Source organism: Eubalaena glacialis, chromosome 12 (genome assembly GCF_028564815.1).
Source record: "Eubalaena glacialis isolate mEubGla1 chromosome 12, mEubGla1.1.hap2.+ XY, whole genome shotgun sequence".
Lineage (NCBI taxonomy): Eukaryota > Metazoa > Chordata > Mammalia > Artiodactyla > Balaenidae > Eubalaena > Eubalaena glacialis.
Window position 1 is genome coordinate 27,879,209 of NC_083727.1, and position 17,529 is coordinate 27,896,737.

The 17,529-nt window shown below is 38.8% G+C and overlaps 1 protein-coding gene across 2 annotated transcripts in view; it reads right to left on the reverse strand.

Annotated features, from left to right (window-relative positions):
* PDE7B (phosphodiesterase 7B) overlaps positions 1–17,529 on the reverse strand; it is a 350,275-nt gene that overhangs the window by 150,636 nt on the left and 182,110 nt on the right. The gene's annotated exons all lie outside the window — the stretch shown is intronic.

Below are 17,529 nucleotides of genomic sequence, written 5' to 3' on the forward strand. Positions count from 1 at the left end.
AAATAACATTGGATCACATTCCAAAGCTAACTGTGAAAGAAGTGAATTGGGGAAGCATCAAGATCCTCATGCAAACGTGCGGGTGCGGTTGCAAAGTCCGGACAAATAGCTGGGGATGGTTAAAAACTCATTTCAAAGGAATAGTCATTTCCTTTAATAATAATTTTAAAGGAGATTTGTTGGGGGCATAAGTGACAGTGAAAAGAAAGTGTTGAAGGTTCACTTTCCAGAGACAGAGCGCTGTGGACATAGTATTTGGGCCACAAACTGCTCCCCCCACCTGACAGTGGTTCAGTTGAGGATGATCACGGGCCATGTGTCTTGGATCCTGAGGCTCAGAGCTGGAGGCACTCACCCTAGTAGTCAGAACCCGTGCAACAGAAGGGGATGGCCCCTGGAGCTAGTGTGAAAAGCCCTGGACACAAACAAAAGTGGGATGGTATTATATTTGGTACTTTTGCCAGCAAATTGGGTTTGTAGGAACAATTTGAACTTGTGCATTCACGTGAATAGCTCCTATTTTCTTGGGGAGGCCATTGTAACAATCCCATCTTTCTCTCCTTTTCATGTCTCCGTATTGCAAAGTGCATTATTTTGCTTGGCATTTTATTTTGCTGATGTACAGTCCGTTGCTTCTGCTCTACATTCCTTTTGGGGCTGTTTTATCACACAGTCATAGGATGTTTCTTTAGGGGAGAGCAGAGGGGACTTGGAGGAGAGGAGAAAGACCATTGTAGGGTGTGTATTATTTTCATCGCCCTTACCTCATACTTTAAAAGTTGAAACTAGCAAAGGCTACTGTAATTTTGTTGCTGTTGTTATTATTATTCCTCTAAACCCATGGTTAAGGAGTTTAGTTTTCCACACTGAATTAAGTGGCTTTTCTTTTTTCTGGATGGAAAAGTACACTGGCAAACCTACTGTCTTTTCTAATAGGCGAAGAAGGGTCAACATCCTTTAAGGATAAAAAACAACAATAAAAGACATTTAAGACACTGCTTCTTGTGAGTTTCATGATTAAAATATTGATCAGACAGCTCTTCCTATTAACAACCAGATATTCATACAACCCAATTAGGGAATAATCAATGATCCACTTATGAGAAAGATGTGCCTTTTTAAACTTCTCTCTTTGATAAGGGATGAAGGGATTTAAGCCTCAGTCTGACAGTTTCACCACTTTTGACAGCCCTCCCAGTTCTTATCTTACCCTTCCATCAGACTGGGGGCATTCAGGCTCTCTAGAATTGAGACAATTTTATTTAATAAGCACATGTAGGCTGTTGTACTCTATTAGCATATTTCCTGAATAATGTCTTATACTCACTCCTCAGTCACAAACTTCCTTGACATAACAACCAAAGAGTTTCCTAAGTGTTTGACTATTTTTATTTTTGTTCAGTTATTTTGCAATAGTACTTTGCATCAGGATATCCTGACCCTCAGAACAAAGGGGTTAAGAACAAAGAAAACAAATATATGGTATAATATGTCACATACGCTAATGTATTAAGAATATAACTCTTCATTGCACATTTCTTCAAGAATGACTTTTTAAAAAAATCCAAGGATATGAGTTTCCACTGTATTTTCTATATTGTTTTACATATTTCCTCGTAAAAATATCTTAGAGAAGTTGCAAAATGTTGAATCATTGAACATGAATACTTCCTAGTGGAAATGAATTAGGGCCAAGGAAATACCATCTTAAATTTTCATTCTCAAAGAGGAATCTCCTCAATTTGGATATTTGAAAATTAAAAATGTTGCACAATTAAAACCAAAAATTCTCCCCAACATGGGATTATCTTCACTCCAGGGTAGAAGTGCAGAAATACCACAAGGAAGGTCATTCTCATGGTATTTCTGGCTCACATAGAAACAGGAAGTACAGGAAATCTTGCGAGAAAGCTTGGCTCAGGAGAATTTTGGCTCAACTGCAGGTTCAAAAGAGTGGGATAAACTGATGAGATGCTAGCACTTGTTGGACTAATATTACTATCCCTCACAAATTCTCTAAAAGGTGGCTTTGTTCCATTCTGTAGGCTGGCATCTCTTTTGTCTTAAAGATAGTTACTTTAGAAGAGCATGTCTGTAAACCTATGATTTTTCCCTTACTCAGTGAACATCATTCACCTATTATTATACTAGGGATGAGGAGAAGGGGCTGATGGGGAAGTTCTGTGCCCAGAGGACTCCTGGAGCAAAGAGGTCTATGTGACTCTGTGACTTGTAAGATTCTTATAAGCCTTAATATTTGTAACTAATGTGCTACAAATAGGAAATTTAAAAGGGACTTTCAAAATAATCGCATTTTTCTTCAGGCACTGTGAGTCAACCTAACATCCCAGTAAGAGGGAAATAGCGTAGTTCTCTTCTTGCGTGAAGGAAATGTAATGAGAACTAACAAAGTCAAAACCACTTGTTCCAATGGATACCTAATTCTATCAAAAATACTTTGCTCTGTGTTTGCAGCTATAAAGGAAAGAATTGATAACCACAATGCTAAAGTACATGACCAAGAAAAAAGATTTGAAGACGTAATGTTTGAGAACCTGGATTATCTTGAAGAATTTCTAGTGTTCTGGGGGCTATGTAAAAATCTTGTGGACTTATGGCTAGGCAGATAAGCCCTTATTATATATGATTTTAAAAAGAAAATATTAACAATATTAAATATTTCTAATCATTTTAGAGAATGTACGTTTTTTAAAAATGGAAACTTAGAAATACACATTCATTTCAGTTTTAGATTATTTTGAGTCTAGCAATAGATTTTCACAAAACGTCATTTTAATTAATGAAAGTATTCTCACTCACATATTTTGCAAGTATTTTAAATACTTATTAACCCCCATCCTGCTTCTATATTTAAAGAAAAATTTCAAACTATTGTGGGAGTTTATACATTTTGTCCTGGCCTTTTCTCTCCATCAGTTCAAATACGGATGTGTTAACACACACACACACACACACACACACACACACACACACACACACACACGACCACCCGGGGTTTCACAAATGCAATTCCAATGAAATTCAAAATGAGCAAGGGAGGAAAAACCGGTCTTTCAACTTTGTTTAATGTAGTCTAAGTAGAAGAAGCTCAAACAATTTACAGTGTCCTCCAGGAGAAATAGAAATGTAATAACTGTGGCCTTAACTAATCTCAAGGAATCATGCCAGCAAGCAGGGAAAAGGACTTGGTCTACAGACCGACCATAGAAGGCAGCACATATTTCCCTTGTCACGTGGAAAGGGAGGAGAGTGGTGAGGCAAATGAGGAAAGGCGAGGTGGGGGGAAGTTGAAGGGGGCTGAGCTGACAGATTCATAGTTTGATTTCACAACAGGTTTCTAAACTACAACCAATTATTCCCTTATTCACTCTGCAAATATGTATTAACAGCTAGAGCAACAGCAGAGGAGAGAACCTCTTGTACCAGCCCTTGGGTCCTTTCTCAGGCACTGGAACCTGTCTGGCCTCCCTCACCTCGATTCTGATTTTCACTGTGGGTTAGGTCTTCTATTACTTTTCTTTGGACATTTAAAGAGAGAAATCAGGGTTTGAGCTGGCATCAGATCTCTATCCTGGCTCTCAGATATCTAACTAATGCTAAGCTTACTGTCTCTGACAGTTAACCCACAACAAACGAGTCCAATAACACAGGGGTTGAGAACAAAATGGCTGGAAGACTTGATTTTCTCCATCTGGCTCCTCCTCCCTGCTGTTCTTTCCATGACTAAACACCTGATGCTTTGCTGTATGATGATGGCATCCTCTGGCTGAAACCTTCCTGGGATTTCAGAAATATTTCTGATTGTCAAAGATTTTAAGTGGTGGTAGAGTACATTTTTCATAACTTCATGTTTGAGGGCATGTCACCTTCTTAAAAAATAGCTACAATGATGAAATCTCCAAGAAGTCCTTCAAGACTACTTATCTTAGGGTTATAAAAACTCTATTTCAGTCTCAGTTCACCACTGACCTTTGCCTCAAACTTAGAGATTTATTTATAAATGGGTATGATAGTAATAACCACCTCATCCATCACATGGGGATCTTCTAAGAGTAAAATAAGATTAAAATGTGAGTGATTTGTAAGCAATAGTGTGCTGTAAAATTTTTGAGTGATTGTTTTTAAGCTAAGAAATCATAATTGACAATTTATCTAAACTCAAATTTTGGCTCTACTTTCCTGGGATCTATAAGAAAACTGACAAGTCAAACCCCCCATCCTTGAGTTAGGTCCCGCTTTGGAAATTCGTGTTCCCCATGAGGATGCAGGAGTAGAGGAAATCAGAGACAGGGGTATTGGAGAGAGTATTGGAGAGTGGCCCCATGGGAGAGATAGTGAGGGATTTAATGGTACAAAGGTGAGGAAAGGTGGGCAAAGTGATTGACGTGTGAATGAGAGTAGATAGATAAAGGACAAAGTATGTGTTAAAAGAAGGGTCTCAGTAGGATAAATATTCACTGTAACTGCATTTTGGAGATGTGATAACGGTCATGAATCATGTCTAGGGTGTAAGCCTGCAACCCTGCTTTATCATGGGTTATTTAGTGTTCCGTATCGATTCCCTTGATTGGGAATTTCAATTTCAGACCACAGTGACTAATGGGTAGGTTTGATGTTCATGAGCTGTACAGCTTTGTGTCGTGTGCTGTGGTGGTGAACATGTGTCTTAGGCCTCCCCCGGCCTCATTTCTCTAAACAAGTTATGTGGGCCTCCAATTTTTTGCTTGGGGTCTATATTCCTCAAACATTTTAATAATTTTGACAGCTCCTAGCTCATCTCTGTTTAATTGACAAGTGTTTTTCAAGGTAGTATAGTATGTAAAACCAAATACAATGTTTCAAAAGTGGCTTAAAAACAGTCTGACATATGCTTTACTTTTTTTAAAAAAAATTTTTATTGGAGTACAGTTGCTTTACAATATTGTGTTAGTTTCTGCTGTACAGCAAAGTGAATCAGCTACATGTATACATATATCCCCTTTTTTTGGAGTTCCTTCCCACTTAGGTCACCACAGAGCATTGAGTAGAGTTCCCTGAGCTATACAGTAGGTTCTCATTAGTTATGTATTTTGTACATAGTATCAGTAGTGTATATATGTCAATTCCAGTCTCCCAATTCATCCCCCCCCGTCCCCCTTTTTTCTCTATGTCTGTGTCTCTATTTCTGCTTTGTAAATAAGATTGTCTATACCAATTTTTTTGCAAGTGAGATACATGGATTCTGGAAGCTCTCAAGAATTAGCCCAGGCTGGGCTTCCCTGGTGGCGCAGTGGTTGAGAGTCTGCCTGCCAATGCAGGGGACACGGGTTCGAGCCCTGGTCTGGGAGGATCCCACATGCCGCGGAGCGACTGGGCCCGTGGGCCACAATTGCTGAGCCTGCGCGTCTGGAGCCTGTGCTCCGCAACAAGAGAGGCCGTGATAGTGAGAGGCCCGCGCACCGCGATGAAGAGTGGCCCCCCGCTTGCCGCAACTAGAGAAAGCCCTCGCACAGAAACGAAGACCCAACACAGCCATAAATAAATAAATAAATAAATAAATAAAAAAAAAAAAAAAAAAAAAGAATTAGCCCAGGCTGAGAAGACCACAAGGAGGCAGGAGGGGAGATCGTCCAGACATCTTCAAAGACCTGCTGGGAAATGCCCGAGTGAGGTTTTTTCCCTCTTAATATAATCAAAATAAACTAATAAGATAGAAAAATATTATTAGTATAAACAACATAAAAGGAAAGTGAGAAAATGGTAAGGAATAAAACCTTCTAACAGTACCAATTTTCCCCCCTTGGCATTCATTTATGTTTATGTTTACGGAGTTCAAAGTCAATTTGGAAGAAGGAAGTTTCAACTATATGTGTATGAAGTATAATCCTACTGCCTCTTCAAATTATTATTTATTTTTCCCTCTTTCTTTCACTTATTACCTCCTGGTGATTATGAATTACATAAAACATCTATGCCAAAAGGTGTCTCTCAGATGCTGTTTTGAGCAATGCTTTTCAGATGTTAGTGTGCAAACAAATCACCCAGAGATCCTATTAAAATGTAGATTCTGTTTGGGCAGGTCTGGGTGGGGACCTGAGACCCTGCATTTCCATGAAGTTCTCTGGGGATGACAAGGCTGCTAGTCTGCGGTCCACACTCTGAGTAGCAAGGCTAGAGGATTACTATGTGGCAGGTATTTTCTGCCTCTTCCATGTTAGTTATTTATGAAAGAAAATGCAGCAAAAGTGCCTATCTTTACAGGAACATGTGTTAAGACTTTTTTTTTTTAACATCTTTATTGGAGTATAATTGCTTTACAATGGTGTGTTAGTTTCTGCTTTATAACAAAGTTAATCAGCTATACATATACATATATCCCCATATCTCCTCACTCTTGCATCTCCCTCCCACCTTCCTTATCCCACCCCTCTAGGTGGTCACAGATGTGTTAAGACTTTTGAAAACAATCAATAGTGGCTCAGGATAAGTACTCTCAACTGGAAATAAGCAACCAGAACTGCAATATAAGAGCAAAGGCTATGTCCAGGGACATCCATGATATTGAACCACTGCTTGGCTTTTGAATTTTGTTTCATTAATTTCTTTCCCTTAGAAGTTAACTTTAAAGATAATAAGGTTGAATATCCAGTATTGGCCACTGTGATGAAGAATATATATACAATGGAGTCAACTTCAAAACCAAATGGCTATTTTTGAAAGTCTTTCCTCACCAAATGTCAAACAAAATTTACTTAGGCCAATTTTGCCAACCCTCTGTCTTTCCAGCATTTTGTTGGGCTACTATTGCTATTTTCAGAATGACTGAAATACAGGCAAGGCTCTGAGTCTTTGATCTTCATCATCAGGGATATTCTCACCAAGACCTACTCCTTCATTTGATTTATTAAAGTCTATGTAAAGCGGTCTTTGGATGAAGCCTGGTAATCTTTCCCACTGTAATATTCCATGCATGCAAGAATGGTGACCAGATGATTCCACAAAGCAAAGATGGAAGAAAAGAAAGTAGGCATTCATGGCTTTATAACCAGCGAGTGGCCCATGGTGCTGCTGACTCAGAGAGACGCACCGTAATTTCACAGCCTCAGCGAAGTACAAAACAAAACACAAAAGATAAATAAACTCTGCAATGAGCTGCATTCTTTACCATGTATCACCTGGAATTCATGCAGCTCCAGGCATAGTATTCGTGGGAAAGTGATGCCAGAAGCAAAAGGCATGTGAAATCAACTGGAAGACAAGAGTAAATCAAGAGCACAAGGCTAGAACACTACCAGATTTATATGATTAAAAATTTGTACAGTTAACTGAATAAGAACGCTTAGAATAAATGGAAGCATCTGCTGGTAATTGGAAACACAGTTTGCTGTATTTTTTTTCCATTGTTTTCCCTGGTTCTTTCTAAGGCTAAGTGCTTTGCTACAGTGATGAACACCTATTTTCCTGTCATCTACAGGAGTAACGAAAAAAAAGAAAGGGAAAGCTGGAAGATAATGGATTAAAAACGAATATATATCATGGTTATTTTTAAGGTAATTTTAGAACCTGTTTTCCTCTGTGATGGCAGGAGAATCAAGGGTGAAAAGTAAAGGTGAAGCTTTTTAATGTATAATGTATAGACAATATATGACACACTCTCTGTGTAGTATGGTACAGGGGATCCAAGTGAACCCACCCCCCCCCCCTTTTTTGATATGTAGTGTTGCTAGAAGAATAACAGCAGTATCATCAATGAAAGAAAGCCTAGCACACTGGAGTAATCGACAACATTGATGCACATATGAGATCTTAACTGTCTAAAGATTCTCTAAGAGTTTCATTGTGGTAACTTTCTTTTCCATCCCACATTTAAATTCTAAGATTTGCTCCTTCTATTCCATAAAATATCTAAAATGATTGTAAATCTTTCTAAGATATCGTTACCATGGGTCTCACTCTATTTTCTTATCTGGACCTCTGGGCCCTCCTACTCTCTGTCTTCCATGACCTTCTCCCTGAATCCATTCTGCAGTCTGATCATGAGACTTCTTGCATTCTTTGTCCTCTTATACATCTTTGTTTTTGACATTCATGTTCTGTTGCCTGTTTAGTGCAAGGTAAAAATACCTACCTTTGACTTGCATGTGTTCACATACCTTGCGGCTCTTAGGTTTGTGTGTCTGGATTAGAGTATACGGGGTCAACTCCAGAACCACCTATAACTAGGTCTTTAATAAATACATTTTTATTGTTGTTATTACTTCTTTGCTTTCAAAGTTTGAGGAGTAAATTGATTGAGCTACTTCTAAAATGTGTTTTTCAAGTCTCTCATAAACCATTAAAAAAAGTTCAGTGAAGTCTTATTTATCTTTAAAAGTTTTGGTATTGTGAATTAGACATACCTTATAATCATGTCATTTTCTAATGTGTAACAAGTAAAAAGTGATGGCAGATATTAGTACTAATTCGACACAAAGAGAATTATTACTTAAAGAAATAGTACAAATCCCTTTGCTGGGCATTCAATGTTTTCAGAAATAAGTTGCCACTGACCTAGTCCTGTAAACTCACTCAAATTTACATTTAACACTCAAAATTCCTATGGAAATCACATTGTTGCCCATACATGCTAGATGCACTGTGACATTTTGTGTGGTAGGCAGAATAATGGCCTCCCAAAGATGTCCACATCCTAATCCCTAGAACCTGTGAATATGTTAGTTTACATGGCAAAGAGGAATTAAGGTAGCAGATGGAATTAAGGTTGCTAATCAGCTGATGTTAAAATAGGGAGACTCTTCTGGATTATCTGTATGGGCCCAGTGTAATCACAAGGGTTTTAAAATGTGGATGAGGGGGGCAGGAGAGTCAGTGTCAGAGTGACGGGATGTGAGAAAGACTCAACTAGCCAGTGCTGGCTTTAAAGACAGAAAGGAACCCCCAAGCCAAGGAATGAGGGCAGCCTTTCAAAGAAAAAAAGGGCAAAAGCTGGATTCTCTTTAGAGCCATCAGAAAGGAATGCAGACCTGCAGACACTTTGATTTTGGCCTAATGGACCCCTTTTAGACTCCTAATCTCCAAAACTGTAAGATAAAACATTTGTGCTTGTTTTAAGCCACTGAGTTTGCGGTAATTTGCTACAGCAGCAATAGAAAACTAATATCTTATGTTATTGCTCACATTATTCTTCTCTTTATTGGGAAAGAGTTTTCCATTCATCTAATCTGAAAAAAGTCCCACTTTCTTCATGAAGTCTTTGTGCCCCACTTCAAATTGCCTCTTTTATTTAAATAAAGCAGCACCTCATCCATTTTATTTATCTGTAAGATAACTTATATCACTATTTGCCTTTGATGCTCTGGCTTGTCTTTCAATTTAGACTGCATTGTTTCATACTTTGTAACATAAAATCCGGGTGATGTATCCTTCATTCATTCATTCATTCTGCATTTACTGAGTGGTTAATAATTTACTGAGTGTCCCATGCTAAGTGCTTTATATACCAAACCATAGTCCCTGTCTTTAAAATTATTTACAAATTTAGTGGAGAAACAAACATATATATAACTAACCATAAAGCACAGTGAATTGTAGTGTTAACATATAATTATGGACAGAACAGGTCTCAATTAGTGTTTGTTATTAATAACGATGAAAACCAACTTTTTTCATTAAATTTTTTCTCATTATCTTGACAATTAAGACAATGTCTAGCACTCCATTTAAAACAAACAAAAAATCATGAACTATATTATATAGAGTTTGTATATCTCCAGGATAACATGGATAGTTGATTATATTTTTGTTATTTTTTACGTGCTGATAGGATTTCTTTAAAGTTTAGCTGTAATCACTTTTAAAACTTCAAGAATCTTCTCACCACTTTTCTCAGGTGAGGTGACACCGTGTTCCTAGTGAATTGGCAGCTTAGGAAAAGTTCTTGTTCCTAGGTAGCCAAGAAAGACAAGTCATGTAATGCCAGGGTTTTAAGGGACTTTAGAGATAAATTAACCATTTCAATTAGATCATGCCTTAGCTCAGGCTGACGACAGACTGGGTGGCTTAAACAACAGAAATTTATTTCTCACAGTTCTGGAGTCTGAATGTCTGAAATCAGGGTGTCAGCATGGTCGGGGGCAGGTGAGGCTCCTTATCCCAAGGCTGCCTTCTTGCTATAGCCTCATGTGGTGGAGAGAGATCATCTCTCTCGGGTCTCTTCTTATAATCTCATTTATGAGGGCTCCACTCTCATGACCCAGTTACTCACCACATTTGTTTTAGGGTTTCAAGATAGGATTTTTGGGAGGACACAAACATTCAATCCATAGAAGATCACTTTCTAATTTTACCAATAATGACAGCATAAGCCCTGGAGTCTCACAGACCTGGGCTTAAGCATTTCCTTTGAGTGCTTATGTACCCAATATGGTACTAAGCATTTTATATGAAATGCCTTATTTTATCCTTACAAGAACCAGGATGAGGTAGGTATAATCGTGATCCCCTGCGAAAGTAATTTGCTCAAGATTCAAATGCTATCAAGCTTTAGAAGAGTGACTTGAGCCAGGGCAGGCTGATTCTAGAGCATGCTCTCTTGACACTATGCTACACTATCTGTGTGGTTGGGTGTTGTATAAAGCAGTAGGAACTCTGTTGGATTCATAGACTGCAGCCATATCTGGCTGTATCATAAACGTTTACGTGAGGCAAGTCAGAAGGAAAGAAAAAAAAATTATGACACCCCAGCACCTATTTCTATAACTGTTCTGCATGGCAGGATTATGTCTTGTGTTCCTCAAGCCATATTCACTGTGGTTATGACTGTAGCCACCAGGTTGGACTTTAGATTTCTGCCACAACCTTCATCCAGGAAGTGCTGAAGAAGGTCTTCCTCTCTCAGGATGATTGGAGAGAAAGAACGTGGTGCACATAGACATTTTTTAAAAAATTAGATGAACGTCTGGTCTCCCTTCAGTAACGGGATGGTTTCCTCAAACCATACTCTACACTCCTAAAATTACCTTATCCCTTATGAAAAGTGACTTTACTTACCCATACCATCACTTGTGATTGCCACTGCCTTGTACTGGAACTATTCGGGGTAGTGATGGAAGATTATCAGAGTAGTTTCTATGTGATTTAAACATAATTGCAGCAGCAACTCTGCTGTCTCTGACCTAAATCTTGGATCTGAAGAACCAGAGAACAATGATGTGAAATTGGTGAATGGAGACGACTAGATTTACTCAAGACATTGGAGGGATATTTTCCTTTTGGAGCCATTTAGCAAGGCTGCTTACAATATCACAGTGCCAGCTGCATCTGTGCTTTCTAAACAGCTTGGCTAGAAATGGGGAAAAAAAGAGGCTTAAAGTGTTTCCGAGTGTTAAGGAAATGACTTGGGTCACTTTTTGTATGTACGATACATGTGGGGAAATCCAAATCCGGTCCCCAGCTGACTTCTGTCCTGGGGTAATAGATCAGAGATGAAGTTGAGGACAGCTACGTTTCCAGTGGGCCAGGCATCTTCTGTTTTCTGCCTCAGCTCCTTTCTTTGGCTTTACTTCCACATGGTAAATTTAGTTACCTAGTCATTTATATTCACAGTCCTTCTACTAGGGAAATATAAACCTATAAATTTCACAACATCTTTATATAGGACCTTCTTTATAAGTTGTTGCAAAGTGACAGAACTCTTCAGAAATGTCCCTAAGGAAAGGAAAGTTCAAACCCTGGGGCAAATCATTCTGATGTTCAGAATGCTCAGCTTCTTTTGGTATTCCCCTAGTCCTGTCCCCAGTAATAATTTATTAATAAATTAATTCACTTATTTGAAATAACAGTAAATACTCTAAATCTTTGCCTGACCAAACCCAATTAAGTCTAACTATTCCATTTGTCCTTCTACACATTTGTCCCTCTATCAATTATAACTGATGCCTTGTTTTATTTAACATTTGTCTCTGTGTTCATCTTGCATGTAAATTCTGTATTTCATTTTTGTGATATTACATCGAGTACAGGTACTCGTTTCTTTGATAGCTTCCTTAGAGCACCTCTCAAGTGGTCAAGATTACAATGAATGCTGAAATAGCACTATTGTTTCTGTGGTAAAAATAAGAAGAAAATTCTGTGGGGCACAGCCACTGCATTTTTGGCAAACCTCAGAAGGGATACTTGGTGTTGCAAAATCAAGTACTCTTTTTGACCTAAACCATATACTGGTTTTCCTGAAATTATTGAAGGGTCAGAACTTTTCCCCACTAACATGGTTGGTAAAGTCACGTTTTCCCTCCAAAAGCACAAATGTGCAAATAAAAGATTGGTTATAGAAATCTACTTGAGATTTCTTACAGGACCTACCCAGTTGTTTCTTATCTCTAACCTATTGGTCAAATGTGCCTTTTACATCGATTTTCTTCAAGTTGGCATGTCTTAGGAACTTTTCCTTTACAATCTTTGGAAATAGAGTTTTCAGAAACAAAACAAAAACCAAAATAGCCTTTATCTTTCAGTAGAACCAGGGTGTTGGAAAAATTAGACTGAGCTCTTGGGACAATTGAGAGGATTAAATGAGAGCATTCGTGGAAAGTATGTAGAGCAAGGCCAAGCGCAAAGTAGGCATTCAGTAAAAGCCAGCTATGATCATCTCCTCCAAATTATCTGCTCTCTTCTGCATGGAGCTGGCACCAATAGGCCCTTTAGCTCTGGGTGTTATTGGTAGAACCAGAAAATGATATACAGAAGGTAAAAGATAGAAATGGTAAAAGTGGGGGGGGGGATAAATTAGGGGTTTGGGATTAGCAGATACACACTACTATATATAAAATACATAAACAACAAGGACCAACAGTATAGCACAGGGAACTATATTAAATATCCTGTAATAACCTATAATGGAAAGGAATCTGAAAAAGAATATATCTATATGTATAAATGAATCACTTTGCTGTATATCTGAAATTAACACACCACTGTAAATAAACTATACCTCAATAAAAGTTTTTTAAAAAAGAGGTAAAACTAAGGGAAAAAAAAAGGTGTGTGTGTTTGGTATGGAATTGTCTAAGGAGATGCGGGAAAAGAAGACAAATATAAAAAAAGAAACTACAGAGAAAAGAAAAAAAAGTATGGCTTTTCACTACCAATGATCATAAAGGTTACTCCAGGACCCTGGAGAACTTTGGTTGCTGGGCCCTTCTGTTCAATAGTGGTCTGTTCTCATCTCTTTTCCTCATGTTCTAACTTCTAACATGAGTTTCTGATCATCTGGAAGGTTCTCCAGATCCAGTTCTATAAAACATGGGTTAAAATTATTTTTTTCTAGTGTGGTCTAAATAGACAGCCATAGACATTGAGTACTGAACTAGTTTCTCTTTAACTCTCTAGAAACCCATTACAATGTAATTATTCCTAGAGAAGAATTTTTTTTAAAGTCATTATTTCCTCACTTTCCATCAAAGGATGTAGTTACTGAAGTATCAAATCTTTCTTGGTACGGCACGGTCATCTGTAAATCAGTCCCTTAGGACTTTGCAAGAAGCATGCTCCTGGCTGGTAATTAAAGCACTCTGGGAAACTCCTTTACCTCTTCAGGCCTTAAGAACATCATTTAGGGCATTAAAGTACCAATTTTCTAAACAATATCCCTGTGGTCTGAAAAAGGTAAGGCAACTTCAAAAAGACTTCTTCTTTTTTTCTTTTTTGCCATAGGATGGTTCCTATAATGAGAGAACTCAGAGGTTTCTTATGAGAGTGTGAACTGACTTTTGCTCTGGAAGAGATTGTAGAAACTGACTGCGTTAAAACAAACTAAGAGAATGGCTTTCTTCTCCACCACCAGGGGATCAGGATGGTGAAGGAAAGGTGCTCTGTTCAAGGAGCTTTGGGGAGCTGTAATTATAGAACCACTCTGAACTGTCCCTTCCTCAGCCCCTCCATTGAAGACTGGAGAAGGGTTGTTGGTGAGACTAGTGTGGTGTGGGACCAGGGGACAACTCAGGAGATTTGGGGGCCTCAGTCCTACATCAAAGATTCAGATTGAATAGTTGTAAGCATCAACTTTTCTTTAGGGTTCTGTTCCACCCACTTTAGGGGTTGAAGAATATCTTTGAGCTTGTCAGACCTGGCAGTATCCTGCTGTTCTGGGATCTTCTGCACTGAGAGATGAGCCTGGACCAAGAGTGACATTACTACCATACCATCGATCAGAGCAGACTGCTCATCAGGTGTAGTAGACACCTGTTCAGTGAATGAATGACCACGTACCCCCAAGGGGCCTCATGGGCAACTAAAAACAGCTCCATAATTTGGGGAAAAAGCAGGAGTGTCACAGTGGCCTGATGGTAACTCAGACAGTGTAGGACTGTATTAGCAAATAGTTGGAAAGCAAGAAGGTTTCAGGGTTTCCTGGCAGTGGGGTAAAATGGATGAGTGAGCTGATTTTTTTTTTCTGAGACCACCCTGTTTCTCTCTGTCCCTTTCTTTCTCTTTCTGGTTTCCACGTGTAACCTCTGAGACTTAACAGAAATAGTGTTTTGTAGTTTCTCCCACCCTCTCTGCCAGCACTCTCTAGTGGGACAAGTAAATCTGATCTCAGAAGGAGCTCAGTCACTACCCACCCAAGGCCTCAGGCCAACTCCGGGAAAAGGTCAGGATTTTGTGCGCGGCACACACAGGCTCTGCACTCAGCCCCCACCAAGCTGCTGGCGCTGGGCAGGGAGATTAGCCCTTCTGATACCTGAAGAGCGGTGGCTTCCACCTCCTGCACTGCGGGTATCACTGCACATGGTCAGGGCAACGGGACAAAAGGGATCACTCTGGCTCTTCAGGCGCCAAGATGAGGAAAATCAACGTCAGGGCCCAAAGGATGCAACTGCTGGGGACAAAAGGTTACTACACATTAACAATCAGTCTTCACAGAAACATTGAGTAGGTGCTCGAGGATGGAAAAGAGATAAGATCTTTTGACCCTAGATGACAAATCGTTTTCAGGTAGACTCTGAGGCACAGGACTTCATTCCTCTTGCACTTGTCAACAGTCAAGGCAGGAAGATAAACTGAACAGCACCGAGCAACAACTATGTATGAAGCACCTTATGAGCCAGCACTAGTCTAGGCAGGAAGCAAAGCTTTCAACAAGTCAGACTCTACATTCCAGTGAGGAGAGCCAGAAAGTAAACACATAAGTACGCACACAAATACATTAACAAGACTATACTCGGTCGTTATAAGAGCCATCATAAACAAAATTAGTTAATTATTTAATGAATTAATAGACGCTAAGGGGGTACTTTCATTGTATGGTCAGTAGAGGCCTCTTGAACTAAGTGATGTTCAGGCTGAAAATTAATGACAAGGAAAAGCCATCCAGGCAGAGATCTGGGGAAGAAGGTTTTAGGCAGAAGGAACAACCGAGGGAAAGACCCTAAAGTAAGAACTAGCTGGCTGTGACTGAGAGACGAAGAAGAGTGGGGGACAGGGATTCAGTGAGTGAGGGAGAAGGTGGTGTGAGATGAGGCTCTGAGCAGACAGTGTTGGGCTGTGTAGATGAGAGATGATCTTGGATGTCGTTTCAAGTGGGATGATGAACCGTTAGAAGTTTTCCAGAAGAGTGGCATGATCAAATGTAGTTTGTATAAGTTCATGCTGGTAGCTCTGCTGGGAAGGGATTTTATAGGATCAAGAGTAGAAGCAGAAATTAGCTAGCAGGCTAATAAAATTCAGGAAAGAAAGAACAATGGCTTGTCTAGGGTGAGGCTGAAGGAAAAATGCTTTTAGGAAATATTTTGGAGGTAGGTCTATAGAATATACCCATGGATTGGCATGTGAGGGAAAGAGGGCAGCTGAGTTCTAGTATCCTAGTTATTTGTTGGAATGGGAAGAATTATATTTAGATGTGGTGCTAATCAAGCATTTAGCTGGATATTGGGAGTTTGGGATGCCTTTCGGATACCCTAGTCAACGTCAAGTAGGTAGTCTCAGTATAGAGTATAGGGGAAAAGTCAGTCCTTACATATTAATTTGGGAATTATTGGCATATGAAGGGATTTAAAGAAAAGAAAAGAAAACATTTTGTCCAGTTCAGTCCAACTGCTTCCATCCCAAGTCAACACTTATGGAACTAAGTACAGTAAGTGCTGAAGATAAAGAGATCAGAAAGCCCATAACCCCAGAGGCAGGGGCAGAACAAAGTGTGTATGATTGTTATAATGCAATGGTAAAATGGAGGAAGGAATAGATACAAAGCAAGCTATACTATGGGACAAATAATTATTCCTGGAATGGCCAGGGACAGCAGAGATAAGAGGTGATCTGAAAGACAGTCATTTGATAGGAACAATTTTCTTGTGAGTCCCTTGCTTTTAAAATAAGAGCTTATTTAGAGACCATAGAAAGTAGATGGGATTGGTTGCAGAAGTTTTATGGACAAAGGAAAATTCCATTTTTAATGGCTGTTTGATTTTGGAGAAGGCAGTAATCACTCTAGGACTTATTCTCCTCTGTGAAAAGAGAAGATTGAGTTGAAAGCAGTTTCTTGCCTCAGAGAGATGGTAAGATAGGGAATCATGGTCTGTAAGTTATTTTTCTGATATATTTAAAAGCTATCTTATATTATCATACATATTTCAATATAGTAAATGGCTTAATATATAGATATGTATACATTTATAAGCCTATTATAATATGTCTAGTAGAAATAAAATATTTAGCCTTGATATATTAATAAATTAATAAAATAAATTGCCTTATGCAGATTGCCAAAAATGTCAAATTTTTAGTTTTAACTTTAGTTATATCAGCTCAGTGAAATAAAATTGTTAACACCTTGTTGAACATAAGGTCTAAGTGATTGTAGTTAATAAAGAAGGAAAAGGAAAAACAAAATAATTATTGCCAAATTAAAACAGTTTCATAGACAAAATATTTCAAACCATGGAGTACATTGGGGGAAAATGAGAAAAGGCATATTTGGAGGTGCCCATTTTGAGCCTCTTGTGGCTGGGTGATAAAAGTGTCAATGTCAGCCCTGACAGCTATACTAGATGCTAAGCTATACTATATGCTTGACTTCTTTGTCACTTATTTTCACTCTTTGTAAAATTTAAAAATTTGTTTTCTGGGAATTAATTTCTTAATCATATAAAACAATGCAATTCTCTCAAGGCACCCTGTAATTTACCAGAAGAACGTTGGTTACAGAGTCCTGGAATGTCCTTTACTTTATTCATCTTACAGGGTTGAATCATTTATTCCCAGAGAGTCATTTACTAACCTCAGAAGCCGGTCAATTTTAAGAACAATACTTGGCATTTCTGTAGTATTTATTTCCAGGATTGTATTTAAAAAAAAAATCCACTTAGTAGTACGCATATTGACTCCATGAAGTGGATACAAGCGGAGACTACATTTTTCTAAAAACAGAGAGTAAGCTGGATGGGTGGCCATGAGACAATACTGGGCCTCTGGGGGGAAGGGGGGGGAACCAGGCATACATCACTGAAGGTGAGAGGTGCTTGGCCACAAAGATCA